Genomic DNA, 23,297 nt, shown 5'->3' with positions numbered 1-23,297 from the left:
GAAAATTTAGAATAGAGATGAATTCTTTCTAACTGTACTAAGTACCTTCATTTGGCTGAAATTATTAAAATTCTGTGGAGCATCTACATTGCTGCAGCCATTGGGTTTGGTTGTTTCGGCTGGCCTAGTGCCTACTCCTTCTTCCTCTAACAGCTTTCCACTTTTTCTGGGGGTAAAGGAATGGCTGATTCTCCTGCCCAGGGCAGCGAGGCCAGCTCCAGGACCTGTGTTGGCTTACTCCGAGGGAGGTGCTTCTGGCCGGCTGCAGAACCTCCTCTGAGTGTAGACCCGTGGCCCTCCTGCAGTAACCCAAATCTAGTCATTTCCCCACCCTGTTTTAGCGAGCTTGCGGGGGTCCCGTGTTCGCCTCTCAGAACCCTGTGGGATGCACTGCCCTCAAGGAACTTAAAAACTCACTAGTAAGGGAGATCAGACGAGTCCCAAAATAACTTTAAGTGCTTTATGGGAGCTTCACATGCTTAGGACTGTGTCTACACAGCACAAAATGAAGTGGCAATCTGGCGTGCATCCCGCTGCTTTAACAAACTTGGCAGCCCAGTGGATACATAAGACTTCAAAGTCTAGCCGAAGATCTCCGGAGAAGGGCTTCCATAGCTTCCATGGGAAATGCAGTTATGAGTTGCTTCCTGGACTGGGACCAGGGAAATGGAGTAGGTTTTGTCCTTCCATCTCTTTCGGTTTCCCGGAACTTTCTCAGCTCACAGTAGGAATTTGGAACGAAATGATGACAAAGATCCCACTACCAATTGCTTCTTGCTCTGTTTCATAGTTTGATGAATTTTGATTCTTTCTGTTTCTGAACCCTTCTGCACTCCGCTTTGCATTTTGTACACACCTTTATTATGGAACTATTGATGTTTATTGCAGTGATCTGCATCCATGTCTGTCTCCTCCAGGAAAGGAGCTGTAATATTCATCTTCCTAACTCGGGACTCACTACCATATCCGTTTTGTGTTACACTGGTTTTCTACACCGTAATCACTGAAGAGATTTTTTTCTTTTTTTTTAAGGAATTGTCCATGGGCTCCACTCTGGTCCTGCTAGAAATCGCTGCCTCCCATGCTTGGGTTAAGATGATAAAGTCAGAGAAATTTGTCTCTATATCTTCTTTTTGAAGCTCTTTCTGCTACTCCTCCATCTACCCATACCATCCAGTCAGTTAGCTCTAAGCGCCAACTGGCAATGTTCTCTCTTAACCTGGTTACGTGACTGGTTGAAACTGTACACGAAAGTACCCTTCTGCATGTATGCTGTATTTCACAATCAAAATAAGTGAGGGGCGCCTGGCTGGCTCAGTCGGTAGAGGGTGCGACTCAGTGTGGTGAGTTCTAGCCCCATGTGTGGCATAGAGTTTACTTAAAATACAATTTTAGAAAATAAGCGAAATTGGGTGCCTAGGTGGCTCAGTTGGTTGGGCGTCTGCCTTTGGCTCAGGTCACGATCTCAGGGTCCTGGGATTGAGCCCCACATCAGACTCCCTGCTCCGTGGGAAGCCTGCTTCTTCTTCTGCCTCTCTGCCTACTTGTGCTCTCTCTCTCCCTGTCTCAAGTAAATAAATAAAATCTAAAACGAAATAAAATAAAATAAAAAATAAGTGAAATAATGCTCGTTTGAAACAGGTGTCCAGCCTGGGTTTCCCACTGAATGAGAGAGAAAACTGTTTTAATATGTGTCAAGCTTTTTCTAAAGGCAAGAGTGAGGCCCTGAGAGAGTTAAACTCTGGGATGACATACAAAGCAGTACTGAGAGACAGATTGGCTAGGAAGAGGCAGAATCAGCGAGGCCATTTAAGGGTTCATTTCAGTAGGCTTCACGAGATGATGAAGGCTTGAGGCAAAGAAGAAGAGGAAAACCGTAAGACAGACACTTTGGAGGAAAAATGGGAAGGAGTCAGTAAGACCAGTTACAGACCTTGGAGCTCTAGCAGTAGAAAAGATCGGGGAAATTTTTTTTTATTATGGTAAAATATACATAAATTAAAATTTATCATTTTACCCCCTTTTAAATGTACAATCCAGTGGCATGCAGTGCATTCACATTGTTGGGCAAACATCACTACTATCCATCACCAGAACTTTTCATCTCTCCAAACTGAAACTCTGTACCCATTAAACACTAACTCTCCAGTCCCTCCTCTCTCTCCCCAGCCCCTGGTAACCACCATTCTCATTTCTGTCTCTACGAATTTGCCTATTCCTGATACCTTATATAAGTGGAATCATATAATATTTGCCTTTTTGTGTCTGGCTTATTTAAATTAGCGTAATGCTTTCAAAACAGAAATGATTTTGCTGTGCCTCACCTCCATTACAAGTCATTTAAGATAAAATTGTGTTTTTCAAAATGGCACTAAATTATGCATATGTTCAAATTTAAGAAAGCATTATCTCTGGGCTTTCTGATCACAAATTTTGGATAATTGAAGTTGAACTTTTCTCTCTTTCTACATCTGGGGTGTGAGTGGGATGTGTGTAGGAGGTATTCTCGCTTCACCTACGAGGTATTCAACTGCTCAGAGGCCTTCCAACACCTGGAAATGCTGCAGTTTCAAATCTTTCTCAAATTCTCCCTAAACTCCAATATATCTGTCAGGTCTCCTATTTCCTTCAGGCTCTGTTCTCTGCTAATAGGTCAAGGATGGTGACAACGGGTTGGTGTACATTTCCCAGGTAACATATTTAAATTTTAATCAGGGATTTTTTTTTTTTTTACTAGACCCTAATGAGTCCTAGAGACAATATGGAAATGGAAACTTCAAGAGAGAGGATGTGAGACTTTGGCCAGAGCAGGCTTGGGACTCTCCCAAATCTCTCGTGCACATGGGCACCTAGGATGGTTGTATGGTCCCAGCAAAGGCCACTAAAGGTGGACAGTGCTTTAGGTGGCCTGAAGCAAGGAGTAGAGGAGGAGCTTTTCATAGCATAGAATCCTCTCTGTTTGGGCTGGAAAGAGCCTTAGTGGTTTTCCACTCCAGTCCCAAAACATAAGCATGGAAATCAGAGAACCTGGGTTCAAATTTGGACTCCACTCTTAACTATTTGACCTTGGGCAAGCCATTTGACCTTTTCTATGCTTCACTTTCCTTATGGGGAATGAACAAAATGGTATCTACCTCGTAAGATTGTGGTAAGGATTAAATAAAACAATATGTAGAAAGCTTTTCTATATTTATAACCTTAGTAGCTTAGGGCAACAGCAATCATCCATAACATCACAGTTTCTGTGAGTTGGGAATTCTGCGGTGGTTTGGCTGGTCATTCTGGCTCTGGATTTCCGCCGAGGCTACAGCCAGATGTCAGCTGCACTCTAGCAGTCTGATGGCCTGGCTGGGCCTGAAGGACACACTCCCAACAGGGCTCCCTCACAATTCTGGCAGGTCAGGGCTCTCCACGCGGGCGTGGGCCTGCTTAAGCATCTTCATGACATGGGTACTGGCTTCCTCCGAAACAAGCAACTCAGGACACCAAGGCAAAACCCCAATACCCTAACTCACCTGAAATGACACACTGCACTGTGGAATGTTCTACTAGGCACACGGGCCTGCTGTGATCCAGTGTGGGAGGGGACTCCACAAGGATGTGAAGAGCAGGAAGTGAGGAGCTTGGAGGCTGGTCACCACGCCCATCTTCAGCTCCAATTCTAGTTATGAATTACCCCAGGGATAGCAGAAGAACGGGGGTGGGGCAAGGTCTGGAGGGAGGCAGGAAGACATGGAAGCGAGCCTCATCCACCTCTCCCTGGCCCAACAGAGGGTGGAGAGGCAGCTTGAGTCAGGAAGGTGCAGCACCCGAGGGGAGCTACAGACCTTAGGAGTATGCTCGTGCCTGGAAAGTATAGATAAAATGATTCCTCTTTCAAGCAAATTGAGTACAACTTTGAAACTTTTGACAAATGTTCTAGTGATCCCTGTCACCTGGCTGGGCCAGTGGTTTTATTTATTTATTTATTTATTTTTAAGATTTTATTTATTTATTTGACACAGAGAGAGAGAGCACAAGCAGGGGGAGCGGCAGAGGGAGAGGGAGAAGCAGACTCCCCGCTGAGCAGGGAGCCCGACGCGGGGCTCGATCCCAGGACCCTGGGATCATGACCTGAGCCGAAGGCAGACCCTTAGCAGACTGAGCCCCCCAGGCGCCCCGGCTAGGGTTTTAGACAGCCACTACTGCTCCAGCCAACATATTGTGTGTGACAGCGAGTCAGTCTCTTCATGTCTTACTGTCTCCCATCTTTGAAATGGGTTTGACAATATTAATTCATTGGTGGTTGTTTTGAAAAACAGGTTTATCATTACAAATATGAAGTATATTTATTTTCATGTTATTATTTTGCTTTAAAATATTCATTAGTTTGTTTAAAAGATAGTATAAAGATCCTCATAGATGCATTAATCAACACATTTACTTGTTCATTTTTCTTCTAATTTTAGTTTTCAGAAACACCCCAAGGCTACATCCATTACAGGGTAATGGACTGCAAAATCTTATTTAATTGCAATGAACATATTTAGTGGAGTTAACAAAAAATAAAAAATATGTAATTCTGTGAACGTCTGTCAGTTTAAAAGAATCAAAACCATTGTTCTCACTCCCTTCTACCACCCCCTTCCATCCTCCTTCACTCCGACTTCCCAGACCTTGAGAAAGCAGGAGAGCCTGGGCGTCTACACTCAGAAGGCCTTGGAGACCCATGGCTCAGGATAGGGAGATGGATGTTATCGAACACACTCCAGGTTTGATTCTGATATAGGGTTTTAGGGTGGCTCACCACCAGCAATTTCCAGAGCTTTCCTCCTCTGTAGACTGAGAATGTTCAGCAGACAGATTGAATTGTGTTGGGGGACCCTTGGGCCACAAGCAGTCCCACTGTCTATGAGCTATTCTGGTGCATTCTGTACTTACCTTGAAGACAACATGAGCATTTTTTGAGGTAATTAACTATGACCTTACTTATGATTCTTGAATTATAAAATGTTTTAATGGAAGAATTTCCCCAGAAATTTAAAAGCGATAATTAAAAATAGATAAAACACACAAGTTCAGAAAAACTTAGTACATCCAAATTCTTCCAGCAGATCCTGGTACCATTACATACACGATTATATTTAATTCAATCTAAGATGATTACTTCAAACTGGATTCTCCAGCTGTCTATTTCTGGTTCCTCAGGGATCCTATGAAAAATCTGAGGAAATTTCTTGCTGATTGGGGAGATATTAAACCGCAACATATGGCCCACACATGTGATTAGTATTCCTCTAAGGAAAAATGCAAAGGATTATATTTAGAATACAGGGTATGTGTTCAGTGGTTCTGGATGACCCAGGGGATTATTAGGTTCTTCTTGTGGAATTTTCTATAGTTAAAAGATGAATCCGGAATTCTGAATGTTTGGTGTGGACAATGGGGCTCATCTGTAAGATTTTGCAGGTGTGAGGCCTGCCAAATTTTCAATATCATGTAGTTTCTTGAAAGGTATTCATACTGTTCTTCAGAGATTTTCTGAGTTTCAGGGTTTCTGCCATATATTTTAGAGGAGTCTTTTCACACAGGTATCTTCTGAAGTAAAAAAATTACTAACACTGTGTTATTGGCCCCCAAATAAAATGGGTTGAGCCTGATAGCATGGCCAGTTTGTGCCTATGGTACCTTAAATGAAATCATTCTAAATTTCATTCCTTTTTGTTCTGATGTTTCACCACGAATGTGTTTTACCACATATTTGATCATGGAACTAGAGAATAGGACATGGCTTCGGATGAAATTCCGACTCTCACATTGTGGTCCTGGGAGGCCACGGGCAGGTATCAGGATGACCTGCTGCATTGGTCCAAGGCCATGCATGGCTAATCTGACCATCTCAGAAGCTCCTCGGTACCTTTTCCATCTTCTGGTAAAATATCCTACACTGCAATATGAACTCCTTGTTTTGTAAGTATCCAACTTCAACCACTAAAGTCCTAAAGAATGTAAGGGCTTCCAACTGCCTCTATGTGGCCTTTCCACTTGAATATCCTACTGTCAACTCAAAATCAATATCCCCTGCCCAATCCAATCTCCAGCAAACTGGTTCTCCTTCTGGTTACCTGACTGCTGTCAGTTTAGTGACACCAACTTCTCCTCATTTCCAGTCACTCAGGTGAAAATTTTTGGGACATACAATTTTGTTCATTCTCATACACTAACCTCTTTCTAAGTCCCTTTATTGATTTTTCTCTTCAAGCATTTGGATTCGCTTTCCACATTCCTCTCCTTTGACATCACATGGGAAGCTTTGATTCTAGCTATTTTCTGCTACTCCGGTGGCCTTCCCGTCCAGTTCAGCCCCAGTGATTCTTCATGAACCCTCTCCCTCTCGGTTGTGCTACTGCCCTGGGCTCTAGGCGTCGACGGCAAGCTTCAACTGTTTTGTCTCACTCTCAAGGTCAAGAACCGCCTCTGATTAGAATCTACTCATCTGGCCTGATCTCCTACTATTGCCAAAAAAACCTTCTACTTCAATCAGGTTAATTTCCTTCTGTCTTCTTTCCTTTTTTTTCATATTAGGCTCTTACTTGGTTCTGTTTCATTTCTTTTTCTTCCTGAAGTATTCCTTTTCCCACCTTTTAAATCTCCATATTCAGACCTCTGATAATCCTACCTCATAGTAGCTTCTTTCCCTGCACTTAAAATCAACAAAAGCAAATCAAAACCATAAAAATGTGTTCATACTCTTCAATTCAGTAATACCATTTCTAGAACTGTATCCTAAAATATTTTTTTAAAGATTTTATTTATTTATTTGAGAGAAAGAGAGATAGCAAGAGAGAGTACGAGCAAAGTGGGGGAGGAGAGGGAGCTGAGCAGGGAGCCCGATGCGGGACTTGATCCCGGGACCCCGGGATCATGACCCGAGCTGAAGGCAGACGCTTTACCAGGCATCCCTGTATCCTAAAACATTAACATTAAGAAATTAGAAAAAGCTCTTGTGCACAAACTTTCCCCTCCCCTCCAACACTATTGATGATAACACTGAAGAATTGCAAACAAACTATATGTCCAGAGATAGAAATAAGTAATTCTCATACATCACTCTATAGAATGCACAAAATGAATATGAGTTATAAAGACTATGTAATTATATAAAATTTGTAAAAATATAAGGCTAACTGGACAGTATGTATATACATACAATATTACAGAATGTAATATTATATGTATATAAACATTTTAAATCAGCCCTTAATATGCAAAACATTTTAAATCAGCCCTTAATATCCCAGATTGTAAATAAGCTTGATTATGAAATGGTGAAGAGATAATTTAACCCTAAAGACATTGCTGACAAAAGAAAAACGCATCCATTTACAAGTTTCTATGTAAATAAATTTGGACTTTTGTTAAAAAGAATCTAACATCTCTTATGTGCCTATGACATTCTAGTTCTTTTATATCTTATTTAGTCTTTACAATATACCCAGGGAGGGAGGTACTATTAGCTCCATTTTACAGATGGATAAAACAGGCTGGGAGAGGTTAAATAATTTTCCCAGGATCACACAGTTAGGAAATAGAAGGTTCAGGAACACTTCTTTATTCTTAATAAAGTTTCTGTTATTGAAGACTTGATTATTAAATAATGTGCCTATGTTAAACTTTAAAAAGTAGGGGACAAGGGAAAGAGAGAGGGGGGCAGTTTGGGACTTCTTTTTTTTTTTTTTTAAATATTTTATTTATTTATTTGACAGAGAGAGAGCGGCAGGTAGAGGGAGAGTGAGAAGCAGGCGAGCAGGGAGCCCGACGCGGGACTCGATCCCAGAACCCTGGGATCATGACCTGAGCCGAAGGCAGACGCTTAACCGACTGAGCCACCCAGGCGCCCCTGGGCTTCTTCTTAAGAAGTAGTCAAAAACAATACAGAAGTTAATGATAAAAGCCATGCTGGCGGACAGGGTGCCTTCTGGGAGCTCTCGTTCACCATTTTCAGCTTAACATTTATGATTCAGAGGTGACAATGATGCAACTCTGCAAGCGCTTGAATGATTTGATTAGGATGCAACCCAGCCTCAAAATCAGATAGAAGAATGGATGCTACCACCTTTCTAAGGACCAGAAATTCAGCTGGTATTTTAGGACTCTTTAGTTTCAAGTAATCTTGCAGTTTTCCAAAGATAGTTGGTTCTCCAGACTCAAGTCTGTTTCTGTGGCAGAGGATCGGGTAGTCATGCCCCATATATGGATCATAAGAAGCTTTGAAATTTTGGCAATCTTTGACGGCAAGTAATATGTCCATCTGCAGAGAATCTTGCAAAAGTAATGTTGGCAAAAACCTAATATTACTAAATTCATGGAACTGATAGCCACCTGGGAAAGGTGTTATTTCGGAGATCCATACATTTTCCCCCCAGGGCTTGAAAACATGGATTCCCCCATTGAATAGGACAGGTGAGAAGTTTTTGAGCTTCTTCCATGGTCTTCAAGCTATGTGGGAGTTGCCCAGGCACTGTGGATGAAGTGCTAGTGAGAAGTTGAACCTTACAGTGATTTGGTTTTTAGGTCAGTCTTTGTCTCTATCCACAGTATACTGTACTTTTCAGAGCCTACTGATAAATAATGCCTTTAAGTTAAAAAGATGAGGCTGTTCATGCCTAATATAACTCAAAATTTATTTCACACCGGTGTGGCCATAAAAAAAGTTCTGTCGTCAATTTATTTACTCACAAGCACCAGCAGATAATTTTCAGAACTGTCTAGGCGGGTAGCATGAATCGGAGTACCATTGCTTGGAAAGCCCTTCGTTGCTACAGTGATCAAGATAGGCAAGGAAGGACCGTTCTTCTGTTGTGTGTGAGAAGTGTCCAGGTAAGAAGCCTGAAGCTTAACAAGGTTAAAGGGCAATGGTACTGCCTCTCTCCCTTCCTGTACATGCAATTCAGGCTTCATATTATATTGTTTTGACTTCTTTTTGCTTTCAAGTCTGCCCATACTATATATTTTAACTTGAATCCACTGTGCAAAAATTATGGGGTGGGGAGGTAGTGGGGGAAATTTTAACCTCCCGTGATATGGTCCCAGGTTTTGTATCTCCCTGATACAACCACTACATTGGTTAAAATTTGTAGTTTTGTGAAACCTTTTCCTTGATAAAGGGTGAGAAGTCCAAGGGTTGGGAGTACCTCATGTCCACCAGTCATCTTAGCATTGTCACCAACATCTTGTGAAATAATTCAGTTGTGTGGTATTCGCTAATGTGGTATTGAAATCTCGAACAGTTTTAAGGTTTTTTTTTTTTTTATTATCATTCATTTGAGAGTGAGAGGGAGAGAGAGAGACAGAGAGCACAAGCAGGGGGAGAGGCAAAGTGAGAGGGAGAAGCAGATTCCCCGCTGAGCTGAGAGCCTGACGCTGGGCTCCATCCCTGGACCTGGAGATCATGACCTGAGCCACCCAGGTGCCCCCCTCTTTTTTTAAGATTTTTTTTTTATTCATTGAGAGAGAGAGAGAGACAGAGATGGCACATTGAACAGTTTTAAAAATTAAAATTCTTCACATGAACAGCTTTAGCAGACGGGAAATGCTGAAATTAGTAAAGGTGCATGGAATGACTCAGAACATCCACCAACCCTTCTATCTGAAGACCTTAACTGCTATGGGAGAGAAGAGAGGCCCATTGGAGCTCTTTCTCTCTCTCTTTTTAAAAAAAGATTTTATTTATTTATTTCACAGAGAGAGACACAGCGAGAGAGGGAACACAAGCAGGGGGAGTGGGAGAGGGAGAAGCAGGCTTCCCACTGTGCAGGGAGCCCGACGTGGGGCTCAATCCCAGGACCCTGGGATCCTGACCTGAGCCGAAGGCAGGTGCTTAACGACTGAGCCACCCAGGCGCCCCTCTGTCTCTTTTTTAAAATACTTCTATGCCTACCTAAAGTCTCTTTTTATTATGAAAAGTTAGAAACAGTTTGGCTTCTAAACTTAAGAATTAATGAAATAAAATAAGATGAAATCAGAGAGGGAGACAAAACATAAGAGACTCTTAACTCTAGGAAACAAACTGAGGGTTGCTGGAAGGGAGATGGGTGGGGGGATGGAGTAACTGGGTGACGGGCATTAAGGAAGGCACTTGATGTAATGAGCACGGGGTGCTGTATGCAGCTGATGAATCACTGAACTCTACCTCTGAAACCAGTAATACACTATATGTTAATTAATTGAATTTAAATAAAAAATGTCAATAAATAAATAAAAAAACAGAAAAAGAATTCTATTCATTTGAATGATTTTCAAGCTAGATGACTAGTGATTCAACTTGATATTTTCTTAGCTTCTATTTTCTCAAAAAGAATTGAATTTTACTTTTGATGTATATCAGATGAACAGAATATAGGTTACATGCTTAAGTATACCATCTAGGGATTCTATTATGTAGAAATTTTAGAGTTTATCCTATCATATTGTTACATGAATGGTAGTACTTTTAATAAAAGCATGACTTTTGGCCATCATTTTATTTCCCCTTCACTGGGATATAAGCAGCATTGGACTTTCTTCTGATTGTGAAGGAAAAACCCTATAATTCTATCAGTGACCTTTGGCAAGCAGCTGCTCTCTTGAACTGTTCATGTCTCTGGAGTGTTTGACTAAGGTTTCTTCTGGTCAAGTCATCGACAATCCAAATGTCAAACAACAATGTGGCCATTTTTCATCTTGAGATAAGTGTTTCTCCAATAAGATGATCAATTAGTCTTATTCACATTACAACACACCTCCCCATGTATTTTTATGCCATACAAAGATCTCTATAGTCTATTACCTTCTTATTAAAAACCCTCTTCATTTAGATTTCAGGCTATTAGACTATATAATCAATCCAAACACACCTCATGTATGACCTATGTGTATTGACATTCTTTCTACCAATGCATCTTCCAAAGGTGGTATTATGAGAAAAAAATGTCTATTCTCAAGGATATGAACTAAAGTTTTTCATAGAAAATGTCCCACTTTGGGGATGCCTGGGTGGCTCAGTCGTTAAGCGTCTGCCTTCGGCTCAGGTCATGATCCCGGGGTCCTGGGATTGAGTCCCTCATCGGGCTCCCTGCTCTGTGGGGAGTCTGCTTCTCCCTCTCCCACTCCCCCTGCTTGTGTTCCCTCTCTCTCTGTCTCTCTCTCTCTGTCAAATAAATAAATAAAATCTTAAAAAAAAAAAAGAAAATGTCCCACTTTTGGTAGAACTAATGTTCTGGAAATGGGCTTTTCACTGAAGCAAAACTTATATTTAATTACAATTCCTTGGGACTTTTTTTTCACTTGGAAACCAGGCATTTCATGGAATGCTTCACAAGAAAAATTCTAAAATGTGTTTGCTTTTTGCTAGAAGACACTTAAGGTGCCATACTTGCTTCTAAAGAAAGGTCTAATGCGGGAAACATTAGGTGACATTTTGTGCAGAATTCTCCGCCCCACATTACATAGTACTTTGGAAAGTTCTGACTGCTGTCTGCAGTTGTGTACATATGGCTGTTCCAAATGCAGCCAGATTGTAAATAGGAACCACTGCTTTTTCCTAGTTCCTTGCTAATGATAATGTCCTTCACATCTACCCACATTTTCAAAAGCGTTTTACATTACAGTTGGACAATTTGTAAATCCTTCCCAAGAGATACCCACGGCTTAGAGAGACCTATGAACGCTCTCATTTTTAGAACTCTTCTTTTTAATTAATGAAACTTAAAAAGGCCCTTTCTGAGAATGTTATTTGGAGCTCAGAGTGTTTATACCTCTGAATATAAACTGTTTTAAATCATTTTGGGGAGCATAATAAAGATATAGCACTACAGATATATGGGTCTCTGTGTCTGTGTGTAGTGAGGGAGAAAAAAATTCCATGTCCAGAATCAGTCTTTAGTAACACATTTCAGAAATTTGGAGTATTTAACATATTCAAAACAGCTGGCTTAAAATAATAACAAAATACTTTCCTACATTTGAAAGTGAAACAGCAGTTCCAATAAGTATTGGGAAAAGTTTTCAATTAGCAATAATCGCGCCTCAGATAAACCTCATTGGCTACGATACTGCCACTGTGCAAAGCTTCCAATAAGTATTATAAATAGAACAATCTTCCCCGGTTTATTAATTCATTCTCTTTTTCCTACGACAAGCCGGTGACAAGCACCTAATCTGGGCCAGGTAAGTACAAGGCCCTGGAAATACAAAGATAAATGACAATCTGTGCCCTCCTGGAGATATTTTTCCTCCTGGAGTTTTAATGTTTAATTTCATTCGTGCTTTTATTAGGAAGGAAAGGCAGAAGAGGAGGGAAATGACTGTCTAAAAAAGGGATGGGAGTTTGAGTCAGAAGTTATTATTCAGCTTTTCTTGGGAGATTCTGAACTCATTCCATTATTATAAAGTTCTGACTTCTCCATCTGAAATGAAACATACACACTCACTTTCTCTCCCACAAAGATAGAATGAATGGTAACAAGATAAGAGCATGAGATCTGGAATCCGATAGGTATGGGCTAGAATACTAATCCTGCTACCAATTCGATTGTACCTTTCCATAATTTACTTAATTAGCCTCTCTGTGGATTGCTTTTCTCATCACAGAAGGGGAGTAAAAATATCAGCTGGTCCTTGCTAAAGGCTGTTTCTTTCCCCTTCTAGGCCCTTCCTTTCCCTTCATGCTCTGAATATTATGTTTTATAAGGCACTGGAGTGAAAATGATGTCAGGGCTCCCTAATCCCTTGGTCTGGCTATGCATGTCTGGCACGGATCCCAGACTAAATATACCAAGTCTTGCTTCTTGGGTCAATATAATTTCTAATCCCTAGGTTGAATGAGCAAATCTTCCCAGACAAGATTTAATTCACAAATGCATTTAGGTAGACACTGGATACATCTAACAGTACATCATCAAGTGAAAACAGGTCATCAGCATTAGCTTGACTAACTGAAATGAAACTTGCATTAGGAAACCAGCAATCTCACCAGCAAATCCTGCTGGGGATTGACTAAACATAATTGTTAATCGAAAAAAAAGTTAAAAATAGAGTATTAGGGATATATTCTCCCACTGATAGTTGCACGTAATTCCCTGAAGTGTTAATGGAAGCTCAGCAAGTGCATCATCAGGAAAATCTGCCTCTTAACATCCACGTTCATCTGTCAGTCTCCATTCACAGACTCTTGAAGTGGAGTGGAAAGGAAAAAAAAAATCCCATGGAATTTTCAAGTAAGAGAAGTCCATGTCTTCGCACTTACCAGTTCACCACACTACAGCTTTAGCTTTAAAATGGCTAAACTGTTTGGAATCATGTGTTCCCATCCCTGGAGGATGGACTTTGCTGTCTTTATCTTTCTAGAATAGATAGATTAATGGGATTCCATCTAACTTAACCCATGAAGGACAAGTTTTAAGCCAGGTCCCTCTTACTTACATGGACATTACAGGATTTTCCCTTCCTTCCTTCCTTCCTTGCTTCCTTCCTGCCTTTACCTTTGCCGAAATGTCTCTGCATTCTTGGAATTAAAGCCAAGAACAGGCTTTGTGTTCCTAGAGTATCAGAAGAAGGCACATGTCTTTATTTTTTTATTCATTTCTATTGAAATAAACAAGCATATATTTTCCAATTTTTTCACGAACCAAAATCAATTTCTGTGGTGGATGGAAGTTACTATCACAACTCAGTGTGCAAAGTCAGTGAGAAATTGAAGTGTGCTGTTTCTGCGACTGCTTCTAATGATTGCAATGGCAGGCTTATGCTGCTTTCACAGGAGGTCTGTAGGCCAGGCCCCAAAGCAGTCTTGCATTTGTGTAACCCCTTCAAGGAAAACAGCATTCAATCTAACAGAGCCTGAATAAGCTACTCTTCTGTGATTTGTGTGGCTTGCGGCTTCTATTGGTTTTCTATTACTGCCTTAGCAAATTATCACAAACTTAGAGGTTTCAAACAACCCAAATTTATCATCTTGCAGTTCTGGAAGCAGAAGTCTGATGCAGGTCTCACTGGCCTAAAACTAAGGTGTTGGCAGGGGTACGGTCCTTTCTAGAGGCCTGAGGGGAGAACAGGTTTGCTGGTATTTCCAGTTTCTAGAGGCACGTGTGTTAAAAGAAGTTGCTGAGTCCTATTACCCAAAGGTAATGGGTCATGGGCAGGATGATAAAAAGAAAAGAAGAGCTCTCTTTCATGAGTCTTTTATTTTAATGACCACTGTGGCAGGCAGCCTTTAAGATGACCCCAATGATTCCAATTCCTTGAGTGTGAGCTGGACCTAGTGCCTTGCTTCCAACCAACAGAATATGGCAAAGACAATGAGATTTCGGTTCTGAGGTGAGGTCACTGGAAGACTCTGGCTTCCATCATGCTTGCCCGCATGTGTTTGCTCTGATGAAAATCAGCTGCCATGTTTTGAGCTACTCTACAGAGGGGCTGCATGGCAAGGAACTAAAGTCGGCTCCCAGGTGACAGAGAGTTGAAACCCAGGCCCTCAATGCAAGAACCTCAGAGGAACCGAATCCTGTCAACACCTGCTTGAGTGCACTTGGAAGTGGATCTTTCCTTGCTCAGGCCTTGAGGCAGCTGCTATCCTTGAGCCTGAGGCATCTGGCAAAGCTGTGCCTGGATTTCTCTCTCTCTCTTTTTAAAAAGATTTTATTGATTTATTTGATAGAGAAAGAGAGAGAGAGAGAGAGAGAGAGAGCATGAGCAGGGGGAGGGCAGAGGGAGAAGCAGACTCCCTGCTGAGCAGGGAGCCCAATGTGGGGCTCGATCCCAGGACCCCGGGATCACGACCTGAGCCGAAGGCAGATGCTTAACCGACTGAGCCACCCAGGTGCCCCTGTACCTGGACTTCTGATTCACAAAAACTGTGGGGAAACAAATGCTTGTTGTCTTAAACCTCTAAATTTGGGGATAATTTGTGTCATAAGAATAGATAACTAATACAACAATGAAATGGCATTACAGAAAGTTTAGAAAATGGGGGGGGTTACCCATAATTCTACCACTCAATCACAACTCTGGCTTTATTTTTGCGTGTTTTGTTTCAGTCTGCATACGTATATACACCTACATTTCTATTGCTGATGAGCATAATGTGAATAAAATTTTGCATCCGATTTTTTTTCATTTAAACTAAAGCCATAAGTATTTCCATGTTGCTATAAGATTTTTTGTACTTATGGGGCGCCTGGCTGGCTCAGTCAGAAGAGCGTTGACTCTTGATCTCAGGGTTGTGAGTTCGAGCCCTGTGTTGGGCATAGAGAATACTTAAAGTAAATAAATACAAATTAAAAAAAAAGAATTTTTGTACTTATTTAATGGCTGCATAATATTCGCTCAAGAGGACGTACCATAATTTAGCTAATTTCCTCATTCTCTTTGGGCATTTCCATTACTTCCTATTTAATTTGCAATTAAAAATAATGTGACAACCATCATCTTGTGGATGTGGTTTTTTTTTTTTCCTCTTACCACTTTAATTTTTCCCACGTCTTTCTCTTTCTTGGTACATTTCTCAATTTGCTATAGTAACTCCTCAGATAATTTTCAGTGGTTGGTGGATGGCAAAATTTCTGAGTCACTTCATGCTAAAGCCGTCTTTGTTTTTCTCTTCATTAAATATTAATTTAGATGGCTATTGATTTTTGGTTGAAAATTGCCATGCTCAAATATATGGCAATATCAAACCTAAGAAAAATTCCACCTCTCCAGTAAGAATAATGTTTCAAAATTTTTAGCCAGCTTGAGTAGACAATTTTAGACATGGAAACAATATAGGTAATGTATATTTATAATTAATTTTGTCACACAAGCATTTAAATGGACATATTACAAAAATCACTTTTTTTATTTTGAATTACTGCCTTCTTTTGTATCTTATTGAATTCTTAAATACTTTTTATTGTGGTAGAATACACATAACATATGCCATTTTAATAATTTTTAAGTGTACAATTTAGTAGCATTAAGCACGTTTATGTTGTGCAACTATCACCAACTATCCATTTCTGGAATGGTATTGCCTTTCTTTTGGAGTGGGAAAACTTCTTGTAAGTGGGATTACTGGGTCAGAAAGTTTGAATTATGTGCCCTTTTTGTTTTTTGTTTATTTATTTATTTTTAAATATTTTATTTATTTATTTGACTGAGAAAGAGAGACAGAGAACCAGCAGGGGGAGCAGCAGAGGGGGCGGGAGAAGCAGGCTCCCCGCTGAGCAGGGATCATGACCTGAGCCAAAAGCAGCCGCCTAACTGAATGGGCCACCCGGGGGCCCCTATGTGCCCTTTATGAAATTCAGTTATATTGTAGTGTCTAAGAACATGGGCTATAGAGTTAGACCAAACTGGATTTGAATCCTGAATCTGAGTAATACTTGACAACCTTTGGGAAGTAATCTTTCTTTTTTTTTTAAAGATTTTATTTATTTATTTGACAGAGAGAGACACAGCGAGAGAGGGAACACAAGCAGGGGGGAGTGGGAGAGGGAGAAGCAGGCTTCCCGCCGAGCAGGGAGCCTGATGCAGGGCTCGATCCCAGGACCCCGGGATCATGACCTGAGCCGAAGGCAGACGCTTAATGACTGAGCCACCCAGGTGCCCCAATCTAATTTTTCTAAGTCTCATGTTCCTCTTCTACAAAGCGGAACCCAATAATACCAGATAATAATTGGTATGAAATTGTATGTTTAAAATACTTAGGATGGTGCCTGACACAGAGTGTCCGTGATTTCTTTTGTAATATGTAAACATGTAAATGTAAACTCCTATTATTTATCATCATTATCATTATTATTATCATCATATTCATGACCCTATAGAATCAGTTATTCTTTATATATGTGGCTTCTGGCATTTTACTGCTTTGTAGGAGATGTTCAACAATATCTGTGACCAGTATTTGTGTTTTGAACAAGTTGTGGTACTATCAGGATTATAAAAGATGCTATTGGTGCAGTTCTCCTTAAACTTGGAGGATCAGCTTTTTACAGAGCTTAACAACAGATGCAACGAACATGGAATTAAACCACAACAATATTCATAGTACATCACCACAGAGTAGGTTTCAATATCAGATGAAATGCAGGGGGAAAGAATATAAAACAATGATGGGAGGGGTGGGGGTGGAGAGAGATACTGAGATTTTGAAGAAATGAGTAGAAAGAAACAGGGAAGTTCCTGGTTATCGAGCAATTAAGGAAAGCGATTGTGGTCAACACAATCAGGTGTCAGGTGTTACAAATTTCCTCACAATACACTAGTGAGAGAGTGCTGAGCAGGCAAACAAGAAAGTCTAAATACAGAAAACTTACTTTCTCAGTGTTACACAGCCAATTACTGGCAGAAGCGGGATTGTAATTTAGGCTCCTGATTCCATGATTCTATTTGTTTGTGGCTCACTGCATTAGTCTGATTAAGGACTAATTCTAGAAGGAGGTTTTTTTCTATTTCAAATGAATGAGTCTTTGCCCAGACATGGACTCATGGAGAATGAATAAAGCACAGCTGTGCTGGAGAACTTCGGTTTGCCCCCTGAGATCCATGCCTATCCTTCTCTATCTTGCTGTCTACATCAGAATTGACCTGTAGAGATTGGTATTGCCCCCAGCTTCCTGTTGGTATTGGTAAAGGAGATTAGAGGGAAGAGAGTATTTATGGTTTCCTCCCTGAGGGGTTTCATTAGGCTGGCTATGTCCTGGCTCCCGTCTGGCGTCCCTCTGGGCAGAATCTTCAGGTTCCAGTAACTTCTCTATACCCTTTTAATTGCAGGGTGGTGACAGTCCCTGAGGCACTACAGGACTATGCCTTGTTGATTTCCCTATGTCCCGCTCACATCTTTGTAAATAGTCCCTTTACCAAATTCTCCCCTAATTACCCCACTTTGGGTATACCGTCTGTTTTCTAATGGGCCTCCGACTGACACACAAGCTTTGTTGCCACTAACCAGAAGTTTTGGGGAAGAAAGAGGAGATGACTTAACCAGAGACGGATCCAACTTCTCACCACTCCAGACTGGGTTTGGCCTATGAGGATGGCAAAGGAAGGTGAATGGAGTTATTTCAATATCTATGAATCCTCAAGAAAACTGGATCCTTCCTCTTCCCGTTGAAGGTGAGACGATATTTCCATCAGTGGGGTCTCACCAGGTTGAGAAGAGAGGCCTGGACTGAGTGGTGTCTTGTTGCCATGGGCCATCCTGGAGAGATGGACATTCTGTTCTACCTCCGGGTGTGGCCTGGCCTCTTGTCAGGAGTAGTCAGGCAATCCGGGGCTGAGCTGCCCAGCCATCTACTTACCTATTCTTAAAAGTCATAGAGCTCTCTTTAATAACCCCCAAAAAGTCATAGAGCTAAAAGCAACCAAATCCTCACATTTCAGAACTATCATTGGCATCTAAATTATGGTATTATAATTAAGCTTTGTATCCAAGGTTTCAGGCTTTGAATACTTTAAGGAGTAGTCTAGTGACCAAAGAAAGTCTCATTACTAAGTGTCATTTGTTTGAAGGTCTCTGGACTCCAGAGAACAGATTATTATGGGAACCTGTACCAAGATACCACCATTGTCCCATATGGGATAGACAGCTTTGACATTGAAGTTGGGGATTTGCTGTTTTATGTCCTCTCTTGAGAATGCTTTATACATTTGATAGGACACACAGCCCCAGAGCTGCCAGGCTCTAGTCAGCTGGGAGAGCTCCTTTTATCCTGCACACAGTGATAACCTCCAAACCCATCGACTGTCCACTTAGCTATTTTCGCTTTTCTAACTGATTCCAGCTTTATTTCTCATGTATCCCACACTTTGGTACATGATTATGTAGAGGCTGCCTTTTGTTGTTACTTCAATAGTGTATGTTCATTCATTTATTCAAGTATTTATTGGGTGGGCAGGGACTGGGCAATAATGGCCAGCTGTGAATATGATGAATAAATTAGTCCCTACTGTCATGGAACTTAGTCTAGTGGAAGATACAGATACACAAAAAGATAATTGCCCACAGTTGTTCCTTGTTTCGTCAACTTTATTGTAAGTAGAAGGCAGAATTCATCTCCACTGTGTTGTATCCATTGAGTATCCAAGCATATAGGCGACATCCAGTAGGTACTTTGTTTTATACATTTTCTGCTAATAGTTCAGAGTTTCTTACTCTGTCTGCCTTGGTGTCAAAGGCATCAGATCTGGCCACGAGGCAAAGAAGGAAATCAGATTGGAAAGTGATGCTTGTTTCACTCTTTCTATACGCTCTGGGACATCTGTCATATCCGACTAGATAGCTCCAGATGTCCAACAGATTGGGCTAGTTCCCCCATCCTAGTCCTCCTTCTGGGAGGCACAGCTGCGCCCCTCACTGATGAGCCTCCCTGGCCCACTGCTAAGAACCATTTTCCAGGAAGGAACAGAGAAAAGATGAAAGAACAGCAAGCTCTGTGACTAAACCAGCTTCAGCTCTCAGGGGTAAGGAATCGTTCTCCAAATCACCTCATTAAAGGGAACAGGAAAGGAAAGACTCTATCTGAGGATCACTGGAGTGTAGTCACAATCCATTCCTTTAGTTTTCTTGCTAAATTCTGGATATTTATTGCCATCAGTTGATATTTTTTGCTCTTGCTTTTTTAAGGGACTAAAGTGTCCAGTTATTCAAACCAGTATATTCTGAGATTGTTTGGGAATGGTTTGTTCAAATCATTAATTTAATTTCCAACATTCCTGGTGTTTTTTCACTTTCAGTCACAATGAATTTCATTTGTTGAATGCAGCAGGATTTGCATGACGTTTGAAATGATTCTCTGTCAGGAAACTGAGTAGCTTAAAATGGATAGTAGCTCTTACATTGGTGACTATCATTTGGCATTATTAGCACCTCTTCTATCTAGACCCCCAAAAATTCAAATTAAAGAGTTAAATCAATTATGGAATCATAATTACAGTCATACATTTCTCCAAATTTTTAATTTTTATGCAGTTATCTATTTATGTACCTTTATTTTCATTCATCTTAACCACAGTTACGACTTTTCTTTAAGATTGTCACCTTAACCTGCCATCATGTCCAGCTCATATTTATAGTAATTTCCCTATGATGTTAAATTCTATTTTGAATTTTAAGGCCATTGGAACTCCTCTCACTTGTGTCTGCAGGGCACTAGGTAAAGGGATCCCCTGCTGCTTACTCTGCCTCAGGACTAAATCTGCAACTGCTCTTTAAGACCCAGTGGGGTCCTCCTCCATCCCATTGAGACTTTCTCCACTAGGGACTCTATAGCTCATTTATCCATCTACTCTATTATCTATCTAGTTCTCAGCTTGTCCTTTGGATTGGAAGCATACCGCTTGTCTCCTGGCTCACAACTTCGGCATCTGCTGACTCCCCCATTCCAGCAACAGCTTCAGTGGCTGCCGCAGGAAACGCTCTTCCGACCTCCACTTAGGAAAGGAAATGATGCTTCTATCAGACGTGGAATCCACATGCCCTATTTCTTAAAAACATTTTTTCTTTTTCTAATTGAATGTCAAATTATGGAAGCTGGTGGGATGGATAGGATCAGAAACTAAACTAGAGGTGGGCTTAGAGCTGAGCGTTTTAGATAGAACTGGAATATAGAATAGATGGAATTCTTTAGCAGAATTAGAATACGCATTGGCAGAAGACCAATAACCGGTATTTGTAGCTATCGATGTAGTATTTGCAGCTGTTATGCTGTTTAAATCCTTTTTAAAACTAGACTTAACTGGAGCTATGAGAAGCATAACTTTCCTGAAGGAATCTCTAGCAGAAGGAGCAATCATTTTCAGTAGGAAAAAAAGTATAAATATTAAGACTGAATTCACCTAAGACAGATGAAATAAGCATCTAAAAGAAAATGTATCAGTTAGGATTAGATCTAGCAGCAAGTAAGAGAAACCCAAAATAATAGTGGCTTTAACAAGATAGAGCTTTATACCTCTCCATGTAAAAGTCTAGAAATAAGCAGTGCCTGAAGTCATTAGGGATGTATGTTCTTCCTGTCTTTCTGTTTTACTGTCTTTAGTGTTCCATGTCCTGGTCCAAAGTGGATGCTAAGCCCCCAGGTGTCACATTTGCTTTCCAGCCAACAGGAAAGAAGGATATTATAAACATATATCTTGCTTTTATCACGTTAGATAAAATATCATCATATGGCCATTCCTAGTTGCTAAGGAAGCTGGGAAATGTGTTTATACCAGGTGGCCATGTGCTCAGCTAAAAATCAGGAATACTACTGCCAAGAAGAAGGAAAGAATAGATGTTGGGGAATAGATAAATGTTATGTAATTGGGGACTGTTCGGGGTAAAAAGATTCACAAGCAATTCATGAAAACAAGTTCCAAAGAATTTCTGACTCCTAGCATTAAATAAATAATTTTAAACGTATGTTAAATCATGTTCAGGAACATGTCTATAACAGAACCACAAGCCAACCCTCAAGAGCCTGGTATTAGAAGCACATTGTGAGTTATTATTGCTAATGTAGGTGTTGTGAATGAAGAAGAGTGAGTGAATGTTGAAGAAAAGACCTCAGAGACTTATGGATAAATGGACTCTAGAAGTATAAGAGTACCTGTCACAACTTGAGGAATGATTTTGATCATTGTCAATGGAGTTACTCTGAATTGCAGATCTGGGACTTGGGGAGTTTTATTTTGGTTAGATTCTCCAAAGCAGCATTTCTGTACTTAGATTTTCAAATCAGAGAAACTGAAACTTCAACTCATAAGGACAGCAGTTTTTTCAAAGGAGCATTTTTCCTCCCAAATGAGTCAGTTTTAACCCCTTCTTGCCATTTCTGGCAACATTAATCTATTTATCCAGTGGTACTCTAAGTTAACTTAATGTGTTTAGCTTGCTATTAGGGAGTGATTTATGTACACGAGAGATAAAGTTCACTTTGTGTGGGCAAAAAAGAATACAAAAGAACTTACCCTATAAGCCACCAGATCACTCACCATCAAATTTTGGCCCTACTTGCTCCCTCTGGAGGATTTTTCCATCCAAATCCCTTGAGGCCAGGGAGTCTTCCTGTTTCACTTAGTATTCCAGTGCCTCTCACAAAGCTAGCTCTCAACAAATGTTTGTTGAAATATTCTGAAGAGGGTTCATCAGAAACAATGACAGAAAAGCACATAATGAAAATTAACAACACAGTTTTTGGTTAGTCTTGGGTCATTTCTAGTAGTTATTTTTTTTTTTTTTGAAGATTTTATTTATTTATTTATTTGTCAGAGAGAGAGAGAAAGATGGAGAGCGCACAAGCAGGGGGAGCGGCAGGCAGGGGGAGAAGCAGGCTCCCCACTGAGCAAGGAGCCCGATGCGGGGCTCGATCCCAGAACTCTGGGATCATGACCTGAGCGGAAGGCAGACGCTTAACCGACTGAGCCACCCAAGCGTCCCCCCCTCCTCTTTTTTTAAGATTTATTTATTTACTTGAGAGAGAGAGAGAGTGAGAATCTCCAACAGACTCCCTGCTGTGCCCAGGGCTCAATCCCACCACCCTGAGATTATGATCTGAGCCGAAATCAAGAGTCGGACACTTAACTGACTGAGTCACCCTGGGGCCCCTCTAGTAGTTCTTTTTTTTTTTTTAAAGATTTTATTTATTTGACAGAGAGAGACACAGCGAGAGAGGGAACACAAGCAGGGGGAGCGGGAGAGGGAGAAGCAGGCCTCCCGACGAGCAGGGAGCCCGATGCGGGGCTCGATCCCAGGACCCCGGGATCATGACCTGAGCCGAAGGCAGATGCCCAAGTTGTAAGACCTGAGCCACCCAGGCGCCCCCCACTCTAGTAGTTCTAAGAGAAAAGAAAATTCACAGCAAGATGGCACTGGGAAGTCTTCGAGTTTTTGTAAGGAAGTGATGAAGGAAAAATATTTATTTTGACAACTGCTCTTCAGTGTGAAAAATTCACAGCTACACACGGCAACAAAGAAAACAAAACCTAATCTATAAGAGCCTAAGCATATACCATACTAGATTTCAGGACACACGATTATTCCTTCTGCTACTTCTGTTTGTTAGTGCCGCCCATTTGCCAAAATAAAGATGTCCTTTCTCCAGCCAAACCTGAGCTGCCAGAGTGAACTAATGACTTCAGAATGGAAGACAGATGCTTCCTGCGGGAGTGTTCCTGGGCAGACAGCGAACACGAAACCAGAGCTGGTTACAGAATTTGTGAGGCCCAGTGCAAAATGAAAATGGAGGACTGCTTGTTCATAAGTTAGGGGAAAAAAGTGTCATTAAAGGGACTAAAATATAAAGCTTTTTCCCTTTACCCAC

The 23,297-nt window shown here is 41.0% G+C and overlaps 1 long non-coding RNA gene and 1 pseudogene across 1 annotated transcript in view; both read right to left on the bottom strand.

Moving 5' to 3' along the window:
• The window catches only part of LOC116634389, an 86,271-nt gene that overhangs the window by 27,988 nt on the left and 34,986 nt on the right, over positions 1-23,297 (bottom strand). The gene's annotated exons all lie outside the window — the stretch shown is intronic.
• Positions 11,960-12,089, bottom strand: LOC116638382 (annotated as a pseudogene).

Source organism: Phoca vitulina, unplaced genomic scaffold (assembly GCF_004348235.1).
Source record: "Phoca vitulina isolate PV1807 unplaced genomic scaffold, GSC_HSeal_1.0 scaffold1, whole genome shotgun sequence".
In the NCBI taxonomy this organism is placed as follows: Eukaryota; Metazoa; Chordata; class Mammalia; order Carnivora; family Phocidae; genus Phoca; species Phoca vitulina.
This window is presented reverse-complemented; position numbering and strand designations above follow the sequence as displayed.